Here is a 20577-nt window from a genome sequence, read left to right on the forward strand (position 1 = left end):
GTGCGCCACCCGCGATTTTAGCGCACATCCCAGGATTTACACGCGCATGGACTTCCATGAATCGATGTGCGCGGCTTTGGCATGCTTGCGCTGCGATTTTCACGCTTGCGCTGCGAATTTCAGCGCACATTAATTCCATGAATCGGCCTGTAAGTGCCACTTGGAAAGAAAACCTTTACAACAAAAGGTATAATCTACCATGCAGGAAATACGACCAATGCAGGTCACTACACTGCATACATTAAAAAGAAATGTGGATGGTTCGAATGTAATGATAGCACCATTACTCTAAAGCAAAGATTGCCAGCTAATCTTATAAATGCGTATTTAATCTTCTTAAAGCCAAAAAATTATGTGAAGCACTACAAGCAGTTATAATACGCCAATAGGTATCTAACTGCCCAAGAGGATATAACAATGACACAAATAAATGGATATCACAGATTTGTAGGAACAAATGCACAGTTAGAATACACCTACAGGTATCTAACTGTTGTTAAAAATAGGAAGGAAGGCAACAAACATAACATTAATCAGAAAGATGAAGGAAACAGTATATAACAACAACACAAATAAATGAATATCACAGATCTGTAGGAACAAATGCACAGTTACAATACGCCTAAAGGTATGTAACTGTTGTTAAAAATCGGCAGGAAGGCAACAAACATAACATTAATCAGAAAGATGAAGGTAACACTCAAAGGAAACAAGGAAGTAGTTAGTACCATAGCAAAAGAAGTTTTTTTTTAATCCGACAAGGATTTTTTTCCCCAGACCCAAGGATTAGAAAAGCAAACACAGAAACTGAGCACAATGCACAGTACACTGGTTTGTAAACTAAATATGAGGGTAAAAAAAAAGGTAAACTGTTTATTATGCAATGTAGTAGTAAGTTTTCATAAAATGCAAAGACTAACATAACTTTTTCTTTTATCACAGAAATTAAAAAAGGGATACTTCCGTGAAGTACGAAAAGCATTTAAAAAATATATGTGGATTCTGAGCAAAGTAAGGAGTAAGTATATTGGCAGTCATTTTCTACACATGCAAATCTACAAGCTACAAGTCTAATCTATGGTAGTAATATGCTGCAGTGGCTGGAGGCTGGCCCTGGCATCTTCAGTGTCTAATCTACGAACCACGCCTTACGACCAAAGTATACTTCCTAGCCACAACCATTGCTGCATATCGAAACCATGGTCCTTGTAAATTAGCTACTTATAAATTTACTGTTGGGACCATTGTCTGCAGCCATGCAGCCAAGACATTTGGGCGTGCACACAACTAGCGCATTACACCACTCCCATATTCACTTATAACTCCACTGCTTATGACTTCAGTCTTGGGTGCATGGCCTTTGGGCATGCAGTCAAGGCTCTGGGTTCTGGCCAGAAACACCACAGAATATCGGAACCATTGTGCCTTCTCATTTCACTATATACAAAGTTGGTTTTGGGAGCATGGGTTTTGGCCATGCTCCCAAAATGCTACGCCCTCCCCACAACCATCTTAATGATGTTGCATAGTACACGTGTACCAATAGCTGCGATATGTTGCAGTAGTTTTTAGCCACAGGCTACAGAAGTGAGTTTGAGGCCATAGAATTATCAATGTATGGGTGTACAGTATGTAAAATGCACAGTTGCTTACAACTGCAGTTCTTATTACTTTGTTCAAATACTCTGCATCCTGGCCACTACTACCACACCATATGACATCCATTGCGGCATATAAGTACACTACATACAAATGTGCTTTTGGCGGAATGGCCTTTGGCAATATACCCATGATTGCAGCCCCTCCCCACAGCCGCCTGAGTGATGCACTACCACACCATATCACACCCATTGTGACTTGTAAGTACACTACATACAACTGTTGTGTTTGGTGCATAGCTTGCGGCCATGCACTCATGACTGCAGACCCTCCCCACAGCCACCGGACTGATGTTGAATACTAGGGGTGTCTCTGTAGCTCTGAAATGCTTCACTGTTTGTGGGCAGGGCCTAAAATCTTAGGTGTATATTCATACATTTCAATATATGGTTGTGCAGTGGCTTATAACTGCAGTGCTTACAAGTTTCCTTTTGGGTGCATGCTTGGGTGTATGGCATACAGCCTGCAACCATGCACCCAAAAGTACACCTTGGCCAAAACCACCACAATAGATAAAACCCATGTGGGCTTTTAAGTGAAGAGGTTATAGCTTTGTTGTTGGGTGCATGGCCTTCGGCCATGCACTCAAGACTGCACACACTCCCCACAACCAGGCAATCGATATAAATTTCTATGGATGTATCCATAGGTGTGACATGCTGCAGTGTGTGTGGCCAGGGCCTAGAGTTTTAGAAGTAAGCCCTTCGGCCTTCAGCCAACAGCCATGCACCCAAAACTCTAGGCCCTGGCCACAACCACCGTAGCATGTGACACCCATGGCGGCGTACTAATGAATACAATACCCATAGATTGGCAATTTCAATGTTCCCTAACACCACACGTGTCCTTACAACAGTTACAAGTTGCCTGTGCACTGCACGGACTGAAATACTGCCCTTATTGGACTCCTCATTTTCTGTGCATACAAGGTGGCCATAGGAAATACATCATGAAGAGGTTCTTACTTTGTTATTGGGTGCATGGCCTTCGGTCATGCACCCAAGAGTGCAGGGTCACCCCACAACCACCTCAGTGATGTGTAGTAGTGGGGGGTTTTCTCTAAGTGTGGTATCCTTCACTGCTTCTGGCCCGAAGCTTCACTCCCAGCTGTATGTCCATGGATATTACATGGGATGGGTGTGCAGGGGCTTGCATGTCCAGTACTTACAACTTTGTTGTTGGGTGCATGGCCTTTGGCCATGCACCCAAGACTGCACACACTCCCCACAACTTAGCAATCGATACGCAATATTACGGGTGTATCCATGGGTGTGACATGCTGCAATGGTTGTGGCCAGGGCCTACAGTCTTGGAAGTAAGGCCTTCGGCCTTTGGCCGACAGCCATGCATCCAGGACTCTAGGCCCTGGCCTCAACCACTGTAGCATGTCACACCCATGGCGGCGTACTAATGAATATAATAATACCCATAGGAAAAAGTATTGCAATTATGGCATGTTGTCAATTTCTATGTTCGCTACCACTACGCATCTCCTTACAACAGTAACAAGTTTCCTGTGCACTGCATGGACTGAAATGCAACCGTTATTACACCCTTCATTTTCTGTGCGTACAAGGTGGCCATGGAAAATACATCGTGAAGACTGACCCCCAGAACAAATGCACTGATCACCCATGTCTAACTGTCTGAACCTGTCCCAATGCTCTGTGACACAGCAAAAGAGTTTTATAAATACAGCATGTGTACGCTGGTTGTTGCTCCGCTATCGGCGGATCCATGATGTCGGGCGCAGCCAAATAATCTGACGCAGAACACGTCTCGCAGCAGCCAATCGGCAGAGACGTCGCGTGTCCGCAGTCATGACGCGAGCCCATTAGCCAATCGTTATCTTGTCCGCGGAGCGAACAGGGAAGTGTGACCGCGGAGCGGACATAGATATACATTTTTTTAGACAATACTTTTTAGTCATTTTAAAGAGAAATACTGCACGGATTGTCACCAAATTTACAAAAGCACGCTTTTTGGACCAAGCCCCTATACCTGCCATGAAAATCCGTCCAGCGGTTTGACCTGTAGCCGTGCGCAAAGTTTTTCCCCCATTCAGTCTATGGGAAAAAAAGATGTTTTGGAACCCCCCCTATAACTTTTCCCCACCTGGACCAAACATCACCGAACTTTGCAAAAAAGAAAACAGAGTGGCCAATATACTTTTTTTGCAAAGTTTGGTGAGGATTCGTCCAGGGGGAGCGGAGTTATAAGCCGCCCAAAAATTATAGGGGGGGGGTCCCAAATTGTGTCATTTTCCCCATAAACGCAATGGAAAAATAATGTTGCTCACTCCTACAGCCCAAACCGCTGGATGGATTTTCACCAAATTTGTGGCAGGAGCGGCGGCTTGGTCCCGAAAGCGTGCTTTTGTAAATTTGCTGTAAATCTGTCCAGTAGCTTTTTTTAAATGACCAAAACATAGGTATACAAAGAATTAGTGATATCTGGGTTCAGTCCACGGACTCACTTCCCTGTTCAGTCGGTGGACGGGCTTCCAATTGGTCCAGAGGGTGGCGTGATATCCGCAGACATCAGAGGCACCCTCTAATTGGATGGTGAAAAGCGTGTTGGATCCACAGAGAGCGCACTGGGTGGAAATGTCTGGAAAACACATCTTTGGTTATTTGGTGGTGGAAAGAGGGGTTGTGAAGGGTGGGGGGTTCACTAAAAAGATGATATGGGGCTTTTTTTTGTAGGTTGAAAAAGGTCAGGTAGGGGTTGTAGCTGTCTGCGGACACAGCGGCAGTTCGTGGACAGTGCTGTGAATGGGTAGCTTGGAAAAGACATTTGGGGTTATTTGATGGCTGAAAAAGGGTGTAGAAATGGTAGGGAAGTGGAATGAAGGTAATGTGGAGCTGTTTTTACAGGTGAAAAAAAGTGTCTGGAAATGCTGCAGAGTCCACTATCAATTTCGGTGTCCATCGACATCATTTTGATTGCAGGGGGGTCAGGGTGAATTTTATTAGTGGACGGTGTATGGTATATACTAGTTATATAATTAATTTTATTGTGGTTGTTGAGGCCAGTGGCCAGATTCTGGGAGGCATGGCCACAGGCCATGGCCCCAAGAATATGTCCACTGGCCACAACCACCACAGTAGTAATATATGTATAGTAATTATAGGTACTGTAGGAGGAGTATGGCCAGAATCACCGTAGTAGGAATATGTGTATAGTAATTCTAGGTAATGCAGCAGGAGTACTATGGAGGAAGGATGTAATTGAACTGTATATGGTACTTAAGATTGTAGTACATTTGAGGATAGTGCTCATAGAATATGCATTTGATTATAATAGCAGGATAGTTTAAAAGCTGTATTATATAATTTTACATATACATAAAAAAAATGTAGACCCTCATAAACAGTACATTCTAAGTACTATGTATGGTACAACATTAGTGTGTGACACACTGCTGTTGTCTTGACATTAAATAATCATTAGGCCATTGGGAGAAAAAATGGATACTGGATTAAAAAAACACAATTACACAATTACAGTTACGTGAGTGTAAGCGTGATAGTATGTTTGTTTGAAGTATGTTGTGATTAAGGGAATGTTTTAAGTAGTTGGATACCTGTTGGCGTATTCTAACTACATTAGAGGTTAGAAGATGTTTTGGCGTATAAGAATTGAGATGGCGTATTTGAAGTGTTTTGGAATGAAGGGTATTTTTCAAGTAGTTAGATACCTGTTGGTGTATTCTAACCAGATTGACTTTGAAAAGTACTATTGTAGTATTATAGATGTAGTTTGATATCTGCTGGTGTATTCTAACTGTTAATTGTGCTATAGTTTAGTGACTAAATTTGGGTTGAAGGAATGTTAATTAGGCATTTGTTAAATTTGGCGGTGCCTATGTATTGGAGTAATGGAGGTATTGTTACATTCAAACCAACCACTTCATTTTCTGACATATGTAGTGTAGTGCCCTGAAGTGGTTGTGGCACTAGTGTGCTATTCTATACCTACTGTTGTGAAGGTTTTCTTTCCAGGAGATACTTGGCCGTGTGTGAAGCCTGTAAGCATACAGTTATTATTGGTACCATCTGAATTGCACCTTAGAAGCCTTAGTATGACATATTGTCTATGTGAATTTATTTGTATGGTGGAACATTTGTCTGAATATGCCATGATTTGTATTATGCAGAAGCTGGTGAAATTGAATAGATTCACAATTTGGTATGGATACATATTCAAATTGTTCATTAGGGATGTGCTCTTGTGAAATATGGTAGCAGAGAGTGCAAGTATGTTTCCATGTTTATGAAATCTGGAAGATGTCATTCATAGGGATGTTTTTCATTTCCAGTACTTGTAGTAAGTACATTAGAATTTCTTGTGGATATTTCTGTGTGCTTATTGTAAATTTTACCATTCCTGCACAGTACTCCAATTCTTGCATTATACCTGAGACACTGTAAGTTTTGTCAGGATAATTTGTGGCATTTTGGCAAAGGACTGAGCATTTGCAAACACAACTGGTCTGAGTTGTTTAAGTAAATGTTGTGAACACTTGGTGGCAATTGAAAGAGAAGATTCATTGTCACATTAGCATAAGTATTTACTCCTGCAGTTGTGTTTCTGAATTTAAATAGACCACAGAGTTCTGTTTGTGGATCATTTGATGGGCCTGCAGATATTTCTGGTGAAGAGACATTGGTGCCTTTCTTTTCTGATGGACATGAAGTTGACTTTGTACTACACAGTTTGATAGTTGTATTGCTTGATGCAGAAGGAGTTGTTGTTGGGAGATTTGCTATAGCTTCTGTTTGTATTACTTGTCTTTTGAAAGTTTTTTTTTTAGGTACAGGTTACATATTTAGATGGGGGTGTATTGTGCCCATAGCATGTTGTATTCCAAGGTGCAAGGAATGTGAGCATTGACTTTCTTTGCATCAAAGTTAACTAGAAATAGACCATTAAGTGTATGCAGATGTGAAATTGCTATGTAACTCATACCTTCTTTAAAGACTGTGCTGCCAATGTCAATCAATGCTTGATCTAATGTTAGACCTTGCGATTTGTGAATAGTGACAGCATATGCAGGAAATTGAGAACATTGCTCTCTGCATATGTACATGTCTTTGAAATGAAGGAAACGTGTTATTGTCCAGCCAATTTATTTACTCCTGCAAGTTTGTCAAAGTGGAAGTTGACAAAATGAATGTTATTGTCATTTGGATATGTTTGGAAGCCAACAACAGTACCAATTGCTCCATTGACTAAACCTTGTTCTAAGTCAAGATTACGTTTCAGAATTACTCTGCAGTTTAGACACAACGTCAATATGTTCTCCAATCAGCTGTGTTGGCGATACATTTTTCTAAGCTATTTAGTCATGCTGTCGCTTTTTTACACATAGGAAGTGTCCGCTGATATGCAGTATGGGCTGCAATCACTTTTTCAACATTGTCTCATTGAATTGAATACAGCTTGCAAGGGTTGACATTAAGGAAATACATTTTAGATTTGGTTGAGTTAATTGTTCCATGACATCAGGAGCAGATGTGTTTCCCCCATATAGCTCATGGATTAGTCTACTATTTAAGATGGATTTTGCATCTTTAGTAAGCAGACCAGTTCTAATGCTTTTTAAAATGTTAGCATAGGTGAGATCTGCAGACTGGCGCATGTTTTGAGTTAGTTCTCTTTAGTAAAAATGTTGCCAGAGATTTACATTTCCAATGCTGCCGAGGCTATTGCAGGATTGTTTGTGTCCTAATGTTTTGAAAATAGGTTAACATTTCACTGGTTTTAACTGTAGGAGCTTTCCGAAAACAATAACATATTTTCCTCCAAACAGTTCCTCGTAGTTGGTTTTTAGGACTTCTTGCATTCTGAGATTAATTAAAGCCAACATGAGGTTGGAAACCATGCTTACTTCATCTATCAGGAGCACTTTTATTTGTTTAAGAATTATACATTCTTCGGTAGAAGCTTCTTCTCATAATTTGTAGTGTTCTAATTTGTTTTGGTGTTCTACAGGGAGGAGCAGTAGTCGGTGTAAAGTTGCACCTCCTATGTTGTAGGCAGCTAAACCTGCAGCGCTGTTACTACAGCCAAAAGGTTGTTTGTTAAGTTTTATAGAAATCTTTGGATTCATTAAGAATGTTTTACCAGAACCAGCTTCACCAATTACATACAGTGCAGAGGGCTATAATTTTTTTACAGCTGCAGGTTTTATTTTTATGTTTAAAACCATGTTCAATATTTTGAGTCACTTCTAGATACATGGTGAGTTTTTCATCATTAAGCTGTGATTTCAGCACTGACACGTCTTCTTCAGATTGTTTATATTGATATCTGGTATTTTCCACCTCAGTCATGGCTATTTCTGCATCATTTAGAATGAGTGGTTCTCGCAGTCATTCTTGGCTACCTGTAAGGGAAGGTTGATTGCCCTCAGGAGTGTCTTTGTCTAGTTGAGCTTCAATTTCTTCCTCTTGTTGGTGTTCATTGTCCAACAATTGTTTGTATTGTTTGAAATTGTCATTTATTATACTGCTTACATTTGTCCTGAATGCAGCTTCAAATTAGCCATAGTCACCTAATCATTCTTTTTCTTTTCTCCAAGGTTTTCAATGTTGGAGTAGGGCCATGTAATACAGTTCTTTATGTTGTGGAGAGTTAAATGATAACTTTATATGATTAATTACACTGGCTTGGTGAGTTTCAATATGCTTCCTTCACACGTTAAGACTGAATATTTGCCAGTTGTGTCATTTGATGTGACATTGTTTTTGTAGGTGAAGTTTTGGGCAATGTCGTACAGATAGACGCTTTCCAAAATAGTACTTCTGTTTGGGTAGTATGTGTCAAATACATTGTTTTTTAAAATGTCCTGGCTGTTAATTTGTGGCTATGTTTTCTATCTTTTGGCAGGATTTTAGTACCCTTGTTTGGGATGAAGCTGGTCCAAGGTTCAGCCAGACAATGTTTTCAAATTTGCCATTTAAGGCTGTACCTGTTAAACGGTCTGCAGCTTCGTAGCACCTGTATTCTCTATGGGAGAGCATTTTTATACCGGAGCTGTACAATTTTTGTGATAGTGTTTTGTCAGATGATATGTCATCCCATTGGTCTTTTTTTTTTTTTAAATTCGATTTTATTGGATTTTCAAAGTTAACATTTATCATTAAGGCAAAACGAAGAAACAGTTACATACAAGAATATAGGAAAAAAAAATATCGTCATCGTTTGTTTCACGCAGTGCGGTAAGATTAGTATACAATCTGTAGAACTAGGAATGTACAAACATGGTAAGCAAACAATAGAGCAGAAATAAGGGCAGAACCATGGACATTCCTTACAGATGTTAACAATTCTCCCCATCCCCCCTCCCCTGCCCCGGGAAAGAGAGACGTGTCGTGTTGGGAGTGAGGTGTTATGGTTGACAGCAAGGGTTAGGTCTTTATCAGGCACTTTGCATTCAAGGGTTCAACATGTGGGGGAATCGCTCCAGGTTTTTGGGTGGTGTTTATGTGGTGATGATGAGAGGGGGGCGGGCGCGTGTCAGGGAGGTGGAGAACAGCACATTCTCATCAAGAAACGAGGTTCGTAACATTCATGATGGGGGGTCGTCAGTATCTGATGTTGGGTGTTCAGTAGATGTATGAGCTCTTAAAAATTCTGACCATAGCAGCTCAGATTGTGTCGCTCTGCCGTGGAGGGATGCAGTGATTTTCTCCATGGTACAAATGTTCAACACCACATTGATCCACTCTTGTTTGGACGGGGTCGTGGGCGATTTCCATTTTGCAGCAAGTAAAGCTCGCGCCGCAAGCAACAGGTGGGGAGCTAGGCCACGCACCTTTAACCATTCCTCCTCATTTTTTTCAAGACTGAACAAGACTAGGTATGGATCAGCCGTTCTATGGATACCGTCAGTGTGTCTGATCCATCCCAATACCTCATCCCAAAAAATCTTTATCTTCGGACACCCCCACCACATATGCCAATAGTCTGCAACTTGTCCACACTCACGCCAGCAGGAGGGGGAGGAGGATTGGTACATCTTGGATAGTCTATACGGGTCGTATTGCCAGCGATGTAGAAGTTTAATGGAGTGGAGTTTATATTGGCATGATATTGAGGTACGTGAGGCCATGATACACATTTTGTCCCACACATCATCGTCTATTTCCGTTTCCATATCAGTTTCCCACCGTCGTCTGAGTTTAAGTATAGGTCCACTACTCCCTTCCAGAAGTAATTTGTATATGAGGGAGATCAATCCCTTCCTATCTGTCTTGGAGTCGAGCATTTTTTCGAAGGGGGTGAGATCTCTAGCTAGTTTTTCTTTCCACTCAGGTTTGGTCAAAACTCCTTTGATTTGTAAAAAATGGAAGGTGGAGAGGACTCCAATATTTAGGGCCTCTGTTAGCTCTGGGAGAGTAATGAATGAGTCACTTCGGAGGAGTTGGCCCACCCTTTCTAAACCTGCGTCATACCACGCCTGGAACCTTTCGACATTGGGGATATGGTTGTTGATGCCCGGGGACCATAGGTGACTCAATGGGGACGGCCACGTCGTGATTCCCATCATTGCCGGGCCCTCTCGCCATATATCCCATATGGCGGCAAAGAGCGGGTGGTCTCTCGTCCTTCTCAATACCCGGTTTCGTGGAGCCCATAACCATTCCCCGAGTGTTGCCGGGGCCAGGTAATGATTGTCCATCTCTATCCACTGCGGCTCTTTATGATTGCGCAAATGGGGGACAAACACACGTAATTGAGCAGCGGTATAATATTTCCGGAGATCGGGGAGGCCTACCCCGCCTTTATCTTTGGGGAGTGTCAATAAAGAGTAGGCTATCCTGGCCCTTTTCCCCTTCCACAGGAATTTCAAAATTTCTCTCTTGATCTCTGTAAAGTATTGGTCTGGTATTTTGATTGGGAGCATCTGAAAGGGATAGAGAAACCTTGGGAGAGCGGTCATTTTGACGGCGTTAACCCGGCCAAGCCATGAAATCGTCAGTTTGTCCCACCTGGTCAAGTCTATACGGAGCTTAGCAAGAAGCTGTGGGAAATTTGCGTCAAATAGGGAACCCAATTGTTTCGTTATTTGAACCCCTAAGTATTGCATCTTATCGTGTTTGATCGACAGCCCTAGGGAGGAGTATTTCGCTGTGTTTGCGTCAGCATCCCCTTGAAGGGGAAAGAGCGTAGATTTGGCACAATTAATCTTGAAGCCTGAAAGGCGACGATATTCCTCCAGGAGTAGAATGGCTCGGGGGACGGACCTCTCAGGGTTTACTACATGTAAGAGGATGTCGTCGGCATACAGGGCCAACTTGTATTCCGTTTGTCCCAGATGGATCCCCTCTATGGCATCGTCCACCCTAATCTTGTGTGCGAGCGGTTCGAGGGACAGGGCGAACAAAATGGCAGAAAGGGGACATCCCTGTCTAGTGCCCGCTTCAGTTGAAACCATCTGGAATACTCTCCATTGACGAATACTGAAGCAGTGGGTGATGAGTATATTGCTCGAATTCCCCTTATAAGATTTGGGCCTAGTCCAAATTTCTTAAGGACCTCCATTAAGAAATCCCAGTCTACCCTGTCAAACGCTTTTTCAGCGTCGATGGAAAGCAGTGCAGGATTGGTGTTTAGGTTGTGGGAAGCGTGTACCAAGTGCAGTGTCTTGCGCATGGTATCCGCCCCCTGACGGCCAAGTATGAAACCCACCTGGTTGGGGTGGATGAGGCGGGGCATGAAGGATTCAATCCTAGCCGCCAGGACCCTGGAGTATATTTTGGCGTCTATGTTAAGTAGGGAGATGGGACGGTACGATCCGCACTTTTTGGGATCCCTCCCCTCCTTCGGGATAACTGCTATGAGTGCCTTGACGAATGAGTCTGGGGGATTTCCTGTTTCTAGAATTCGGTTGAATAAACCAACAAGGAAAGGTGTGAGTTGCGGAGCAAACGTTTTGTAAAAACCGGCTGTGTACCCATCCTCTCCCGGGGATTTGCCTAACGCGAGTCTCTTAATGGCCTCTTGAATCTCTTCTCCTGTAATAGGGGTATCAAGCGTTTCTGATTCAGCTCGTGTCAATTTGGGCATAGTGACGTCGTCTAAATAGGATCTAATGCTAGGGGTGTCTGGGTCTTGCTCTGGAGAATACAGGGTCTCATAGAAATCCGCGAAGGATTCTGGGATACTGGGGGAGGGTATTCCCAAACCAGGCCCCCCATTCAATATCTCCTGAACCCTGCGTTCTGCCTGTTGGGCACGGAGTCTGGCCGCCAATAACGCGTCGGCCTTATCCCCTTTCTCATAAAATTTCTGTTTCAAGAGGAGGAGCTTGCGGGTTATTTGTTCATGTTCTAAGAGGCGTAACTCTTCCCGTTTTTTCCTGGCTTCTAGAACTTTGACGGAGTCAGCAGTGTCTCCTTTATTCGCATTCCTCTCCAATTGGGTGATTTCTTCACGGATTCGATTTTCAATTAGGGCCCTCTCTCTTTTCTTTTTGGCTCCCTCCCGCATGAGGATTCCCCTCCACGTTGCCTTACCAGCCTCCCAGACCCCCTGTTTCGAGACCTCCCCATTATCGTTCAATTGAAAATATTCTTCAATCTCGGTTTCCATCTCTAGCTAGAAAACTGGATCTGTCCATAGTGTCTCATTACACCTCCACTGTCCGCATCTGACGGGTAAGGACTCCCAGACTAAATCTGCAGACACCATGTCGTGATCGGACCATGAAATGGTCGTGATTTGGGAGTGTGTGGCTGTGCGAAATAGATAGCTCGAGGAGTAAAGGTAATCAATACGGGTGAGTGTATTGTGCGGAGCCGAAAAAAAGGTGTACTCTCTCTCCATGGGGTGCATACGACGCCATACATCAACTAAACCATATAATTCCATCATTGTTTTGAATCGGGTGAGATCCCCACCAAGTGTATCCCGTGTATCTGGGTTACCAGGGTGCCAGTCCAGGTCAGGGTCTGCCCAGGTGTTAAAGTCACCGCCGAGGATGACGTGCCCTGTCGCCTCTAGCATTATTTTGGGGATTGTTTTGGAGAGAAATCGGAGCTGGCCCACATTGGGGGAGTAAATCGTGGCGATTGTGATGGACAACTTTCCAATGGTCCTGACCACAAGGAGGGCCCGACCCTCTGCATCGGACCAAACTTTCGTGGGTCTAAAGTCTAGCCCCTTTCTGATGAGTATTCCCACTCCCCCTTTTTTCAATGTTCCAGAGCCCCAAAATTCCAGCCCAGTTTTCTTACCCAGGATTGGCCTTTCCTCTCCTCTCATATACTTGGTTTCCTGTAAAAAAAGCATATCCATTTTTGACCTTCGGAATTCTCTAAAAACAAGTGATCTCTTTGTAGGTGAATTGAGACCCTTAACATTGAGCGTTCCCACCCTCATGATGCCCTTAGTGCATGATTCAGCGGTCAGTATAGCAATGTTTTTGTTGCTCGTGTGAGCTATGTGACCATTGCAACTTTTCCCCTTGATATTTGGACAACCTCATGAACACCTCGGTTTCTAAGACTCTGAATTGCTCCCTAAACTTGACACTTATTCTCTTCCCCGTACCCCACCCGCCTCCCCCCTTCCCTCCCTGAGATCGGTGGCGTCCGATTGAGCCCAGTTTAAGAACACTGGTCCGGAATCGAACCACCAGAGGAGACCGTTACCTCACGGTCCCCATACATAATAAACATCAAAAAATGTCCATTGAGCCCCCTACAAGCCTCCCCCGAGGATAATCAGATAGGCGACATATAGACGGGAGTTTCAGAAACATTCTTACAACGCGTAACCTTGACTTCTTCATGTTAAATGCCAATTCGGCTTAAGTGTACCATACTCGTCCGCTATCAATTGCCTCCCTCTGGGGAGCCGTTTCCTCTGCGGTACTTCCTTGAGCCTTTCACTTTCCTCCTCTTCGGGCCCTGCACATGCCATTCCCCCTGGCTCCTGGGTGGTTGGTCGCGAGGTCCGTTCTGCTCCTGCGGGCCCAGTAGGTCAGAAATGCATGCTTTAATGTCTTGCTCAGAGTTTAGTCTGACTCGCGTGCCCTCATGTTTAAAGGAGAGAGAGAAGGGGTATCCCCACCTGTAGCGTGTGTCACGACCTTTAAGCCAGGTAGTAAGTGGTCTGCACATTTTCCGTAGGGATAAGGTCAGGGACGAAAGATCTTGAAAAATAGTTATTTGCGCTCCGCAAAGGGTGATAGTACCCCCACTCCTCGCCCTTTCCAGCACTCTCATCCTATCTTAGTAGCGATGGAATCTTGCGAGAACCGATCGCGGGCCTCCCGGCGGGCCCCCAGCTCTGTGAATGCGTTCTGTCTTGGGTTCGTCGATGTTATCATCTGCGACGAGAAGCTTAATGATATCGTGGAGAGTCGATTTCAAGTCTTCTTCCGTTTCGCCTTCTTTCTCTGGAATCCCGAAGAAGCGCAGGTTGTTTCTCCTTTCGCGGTTTTCCAAGTCATCCATCTTAAATTTAAATTCCTGTTCCCTTCGCTCCAGTTTGGTTATTCTGTGATCTAATTGTGTTTCGAGGACGTCAATGGAGGCCTGGTTATTCTCGACCCCTTCGACCCTGTCCTCTATGCTGTCAAGGCGCTGTGTGAGTTTGTCGATCTTCCCTCCAATATTGGCTCCCATGCTCCTTATTTCGGCTAATAAGTCCGCAATGTCCCCTTTTGTGGCAGCAGTTTCCTTGTCCATGGTTGATGGTGTGGTCATCTCGGGTCCAACGCCAGATCGAGGTAACGATTTATATGCGTAGGCGGCAAGCTTCTGTCAGGCGTTCATGCGTTCAAGTTCATTCGGCTCCAGGAATGCTCGGTATCACAGAGGAGGCACACGCCCCTATCCTCCTTGCCCCCTTCCTCTACGTCTCGCCCGGAGTAGAGTATGTGAGGGGGCCCTTCCCTCTGTGGTGCCAGTGATTCCGTGCCTTTGACCCGGCCAGGGTTCCTCTCCAATGGATGCGGCAAACACAGGGTAGCTAATTGGTTTCCAGTAGATTTCAGCTTTTCCCCCGTGGTATTATGCGGGGCCGGTACGTCCGGTACCTTCGTGGTCTTGTGCAGCTATCTGACGAGGGGACCAGTCCTCCAGGGATCCAAGAAGGTTGCGGCTGCGTATGGTGGTTTGAGTGGGGCGAGGTTTTGTACCCCGCACTTGATGTGAGTCAGAGGGCAATATCTCTGGTGCTCCAGGGGTCCAGAGTGCTGTGGTGGGAGGAGGCACACGCCCTGGGGTCAGGGGCCCTGCCCTCCATTTTCGACTATACAGTCTCCTGGGCCGTGAGGTTCAGTAGTGCCTGGATGCGGAGCAAGGGTGCCAAAATGGAGAGGTGCTGAGGTGTGCCGTGTCGGCAGTCACTTGGTGTGAGGGAGATTCTCTGGGCCGCAGGACTGCGATTGCACGGGGGTCCACGGGGGCCTTCAGGCCAAGTGAGGAGGTAAGAGGTTGTCCGTTCGACGCCCGCGGTTTGTAGGCAGGATTTGAAAGAGGCGACTGGGAAGCAGGCCCACGCCGCCTGCGTTCTACAGTTAGGTAGGGCGCGGGGGGAACAGGGTCCTGAGGCGCGGTGCCCGTGGTCGAGAGGCGGGCCGTAGCGTACCCACAGGAGCGCGCGGCAAGGGCCGTGGGAAGTCCTGCGTATTGCTAGGAGGCAGCACTCACCCGCATCGTTCTCCGCCCTGGATCGAGCCGCGTTCGGGAATCCGGCTCCACTTCAACTTGGGCGGCGGGGGCGCCTGTCGCCTGCCCAGGGCTCTCCCACTCCACGGGAGCCAGCAGGCAAAGCGCCGAGGGGGGAGCCTGGACGTAGAGCCGCCGCACAGTCCAGGAATGTCGAGTGTCTCCGGCGACTGTGGGCCTCCGGGAAGGTGCTGCGTGGGAGGTCTCACGGGAGAGTCCAGGCCGCAGGACTTTTCGTCGTGAAGATCTCTCCGATTTTCTCCGGAATTGCGCACACTGGGTGGGGGCCGAGGTTATGGAGGTTCACCGTCGTTGTCGTAAAGATGGGGGGGCCAAAAGTGGGGGCTCAAGGCACTTTTGGGGGACCGCGAGACGGAGCTCACACGGAGGGAATCTGCATCCGTGCGCCCCCTGGTGGCCAACCATCCCATTGGTCTTTTAGCTCTATTTTCTCCACTTTCGTGAGATAGGCTGTAACATATCATGCAACTGCAGTGGAAATGTCTTTAATGTATTGTATGTCTATGTTTGCATTCCACAAGATGGCAATGATTGCATTGTAATCATTGATGTACTTGGATGCTTCATACCTTTTAATGTTGTATGTATTTGTAGGGGATTTGCCTTTTATGCTGTGTCTAACAGAAGACATCAAGCTATTTAGTTGTCCTTTTTTGCAAACTGGTCTAGGGAAGCCAAAGCGAAATTTGGTATATTATTTGCCTTTGTTTTTATGTCTACGTTGGCAGTATTTGCAACACTGATGTTTTTGGAAGCGTAAGACTTGTGTATGGTGGTCACTGAAGGGATGTCACAGGTAATGTGTTTTTCAATAAACTGTGAAACAGTGGCGTCACTATCATGGCCAAATTTAGTAGCATTGTTTATCCACAAAAGTATGTGGTTGTGTGGTGCTCCTCTGGATTGATATTCTTTTCTTCAAAATAGTTGTTTCACTTCTCCGATCAGAGGTTTAGTTTTTATTGCAGATAAAATGCAGCATGGCAATGAAGCAATGGTTGAAGCACCTTTATACATTGAAAGGGTCAAGAGAACAGAGTTCTCCTGGTGTTTTTAAATCTATTCCGTCTTTATTTTGATTTCCAGTGTGCAAGAAGTTGTGCAAGTCATCCCATGCGTGCTCTGCACAATTTAAAGTAACAAACCATGCGGGTGGGCCAAGATTCCTAAGCATGCAACGTACATCAGCGTGACGTCCAAACCAGTATTCTTTTGTACCATGCATGTTTGCCAAGAGATTTGTGATAGTTGACTGCAAAACTTTTTATTTGTCTTTTATTTTTTGAAGCATATGTTTTTTGGGTAGCGGTTATGTTTATCCTACTGGGAGCCGCACATTAAATGGGGCTTCTTTTTTGTCATGCTTTTGCACGTTTACACTATACTGACATAGGGTTCACCTATTGCAATCTTTTGTATTGCTTTGTTCTCTTCCTAAATAGTACTTCACCTGTTATTATTTACAACTAGGTTTCATCTTCCATATTGGTAGGACCTGCATTGCAGCGTATTCTACAGCTTGTTTGCTGTATGACTCTCTGTGGGCAAAACATATAGAAACAATCATTTTATAAACTACTTTGGTCGACCTGTCTCTTGTATCCACTCTCTCTTTTTGTACTTACTACTAGTATCTTGATTACTGTATATAGCTGGGATAGGTCAAGCATTTTCAATCCGCTTCTTGCTCTGTCTGTATGAAAATGAGATTTGACTCACTTAAATATAATCATCCAAAGTAGAGTGCACAGTTTGATGCAAATGTGTTCTGGTTTAACTTAATCGTCACTTTGGCGATCGGTATGTGCTTATTGCAGTATTTATCCCAGTACTGCATTTTCTTGAGGTCGGTCATCCTAAATCTCCATTCCTCGTGGCTCTCTTCCTATTCCTATTTCAACACGAACATCTATCTGAGATTAAAGCTCTATATTAATTACATATTCTAAATCTGATGTAAAATTACCCGGGGGGGGGGGGCATTATTCGTAACGGTCGGTAGTTAACTTACTCAATCTTTTGTAAGGTTGAAGCTGACTATGTATCTCGCCTCATCTGTGGCTTCTCGTTCTCCGGGTCTGCTGTCCCGAGTTCTCATCTGGAACATTTGGTTTTCCTAAGTAACCTTGTCACTTGTCAAGGTGAGATACAGAAGCTCTTTGGCAGTCTGAATTGGGTGCCATCTTTTAACAGTTTCCTCCACTATATTCTATGTTGATGGACTACAAAATCTGTGGTTGTTTTATTGATCCACGGGATTACTGATTCTCAGATAGCATTAATTGTATGTTCCCTTGGCTGGGCTCGTTATTAATTAGATTTATAGCATGATTTAAATACAATTTTTTCTGTTATAATTACAACGGTATAAATGCCTTCGCTGTGTTTTGATATGGATACTCTTCCATTTAATCAGAAGTCCTGTATTTTCCCTCGGTTTGTGAGCTTCTTTGCACATGGCTTCGAGTCCATCTTCTTTTTCCAGTCTTGTTTCGCTGGCATCTGTTATAACATTGTCATGACTACTTCAAGACGGATTGGAACGGGGGTGAACCTCAATGTTATCTCGTTATATTCATTTATTACAGTCTGGCTACTTATTATGTTCCCTTATTAATTCTCTACTGATGCATATTTCCCAATCGATATTTTATGTGTCTTCTGATACACTTAACGCAAAGTGTGTCTAATGTTCTACATTTATCTCAGGAATTTTCAGTACTCTGTAGTAGTTGCATATCTTTTGTAATCCATCGTTTCTATACTGTAAGCTATTTTCGTCCTTTCACAAACCAAAGGTCATCTTTTTTCTCTCCCCTTTTGGTCCAGTCTTATAATTTCATTTTATGCCATTCGATATTTTCATTCAGCCCTATCTGATCACATTTAGTCAGGAAAATGAGTTCTTGCTCTTTCCTAAACAGGCAGCCCTTTTCTTCATTGGTGTCCTTACTATTCCTTATTATTCTATATAGCGCTGTCCATTTTATTTCTTCACAGGTGTGTACAAATCTTAGGAAGTGGTCTACCCTTGTTGCTTTCTTCCGGATACAGCTCTTACGTTCACTAATCTGTATTTTGATTTTTCTTACAGTCTCACCTATATATAACTTCTGGCAAGGACACCAGATAGCATATACTACCATTACGTTATTACAGTTTGTTAACGATGTTTGTTTCCACTTTGTCTTCAATCCTATGTCAACCTCCTTAGTTTCTCCAGTAGTGGTGCAGCTTTTACATTTACTCCAAGGTACATGTCCTCTCGTGTTTTCTATCCCCCATATTTCGGCGAGGCTAGGTTGTTTGTGTACTTTCGGACAGATGTCATTTCTCATGATCTGTTTTTTTATGTTTCTACTCCTTTTAAATGCCATTATCAGGGATCCTAGGGGTGTCTTGACTTATTGAAGAATTTTCCAATTCTTTTTAATCGATTTAGTGATCCCATTAGACCTATCTCAGTAGGTGCTCATGAATATGATTTTCTCAGAGATTTTCTCTTTGTTGCTCCTATATTCCAGAACAGCACCCCTGTTATTATTCTTGGCTCTTTTACAGGATTTTTTCACCAGTGGTTTGGGAGATCCTCTTTTTTAACAATTTGCATTTCAGAAGTTCTGCTTCTACTTTGTTATCAATTTAAGCTGTGCTATTCCTTTTTACCATCAAGAATTGCTGAAGGGGAGGTTTTCTCTAGTGTGTTTTGGGTAAAAACTCTCAAAGTTTCTCGAGATGTTGGCATGAAATAATTTAATAATGAGAACATTAAATTTGATAGGCCCAACATTTTTCAACGAGATGGAGTGCAACTAACTGACGTGGGTAATCCAATGTTTGTGGAAAACATTCAAAATGCTTTGAAGCAGTTTTTGTGAAAATGAGAAGAAAAAATTAAATTCAGTGAAATGTTTTCTTAGTTCAGTTTGTAAAACCAACATTTTTTAGATAAATATAAAAGAAAAAACACAAAAAAGTTTCTTTTAAGAGCCACCCGTTTTGAACGCAAAACAATTACAATTATTTCAATTGGCCTGCCCCGCACCTGGAGGTTTTTAGAGGTCCGCAGACTACTGCGTTGTCTGTGGACTGCGCAGGCTGCACAGGTGCCTGTGACTTTTTTCTCACTTCTATTTATGAACTGTGAACGGTGGCGCCTAAAGGAACCTTTTTTTGTGTTTTTTGTATTTACTTTTGCCTTTTTTTCAGAAGAGGCAAGATTTTGGAGGGAAGGGGCACCAACCACAGGGACGAAGGAGCAGGTGGAGAGGGGAAGATGTTGGGCGGGCATTAATCAGGTAGGTGGCAGTGTTTCTCATGCTCCTTGACCACATGTTAGACGATCCTCTGCACGCCAGTTCACTACACATCAAAACACTGCTCACATTTCTTCACCATCCCCTCCCACGGTTCCAGGCTCAGGTGATTCGGTTAACCCAAAGAACCGGAATCCCCGTACCAGCTTTGGTGTACGGGCTCGATTGCAACCCTTTCTGCATTGGCAATTGCCTTGGAGAGCGTTTAGCAGAAGGGGCGGTGTTACGTCACCACGTCAGTCACGTGATCCAGAGTCACGTGTCCCTGTTGGACGTCACATGATCCAGAGACGTCACATGACTCCCAGACACACAGTATAAAGGTCTGAGAGACAGAACACTCATTGCTTCTCAGCTGGCTTCAGACCCTGTTTGGCGTTACTACTTGCTCCTTGCTATCTTGATCACGGAACTCTACCTCGGACTCCCTCGGACGCCCCTTTTTGTACCTTTACTTGGAACTGTTGACCTGTTGCCGGATTTTGGACTACACCTCGACTTGCCTTTGGATCATCCCTGGTTACCTTGCTGAACTTCTACGCCCTTTCCCTTCTTGGGATTCAAGTCAAGCCCTCTCTCCTACAGGTGGCTAGCCCTTCATCCACGCTAACCTGCGGTTCTACCATTCCAGGGACCGCCGCATCAACTGAGTCTCGAACCTCTCTACTAGGTTACCTGGGTTACCCTTACACCAGATAGGTAAGACATTTTAGATCCTTTTGTTTATCTGACTGTGTTGTAATTGCCTGGTACTTAACCCCGTTCCTTCTCGACAGCAGCATCGGTGTTCCAGAGGCTCCGTGGATCTGGGAAGACATCTCCCACCTGTGGCCTCAAAGGTCGCAAAGCGGGTTTCTATTAAGTTCCCCTGTGCGTCACTTGGGGACAGAGGA

The sequence above is a fragment of the Ambystoma mexicanum genome, chromosome 2q (assembly GCF_040938575.1).
Source record: "Ambystoma mexicanum isolate Mex_15411 chromosome 2q, UKY_AmexF1_1, whole genome shotgun sequence".
Classification (NCBI taxonomy): domain Eukaryota; kingdom Metazoa; phylum Chordata; class Amphibia; order Caudata; family Ambystomatidae; genus Ambystoma; species Ambystoma mexicanum.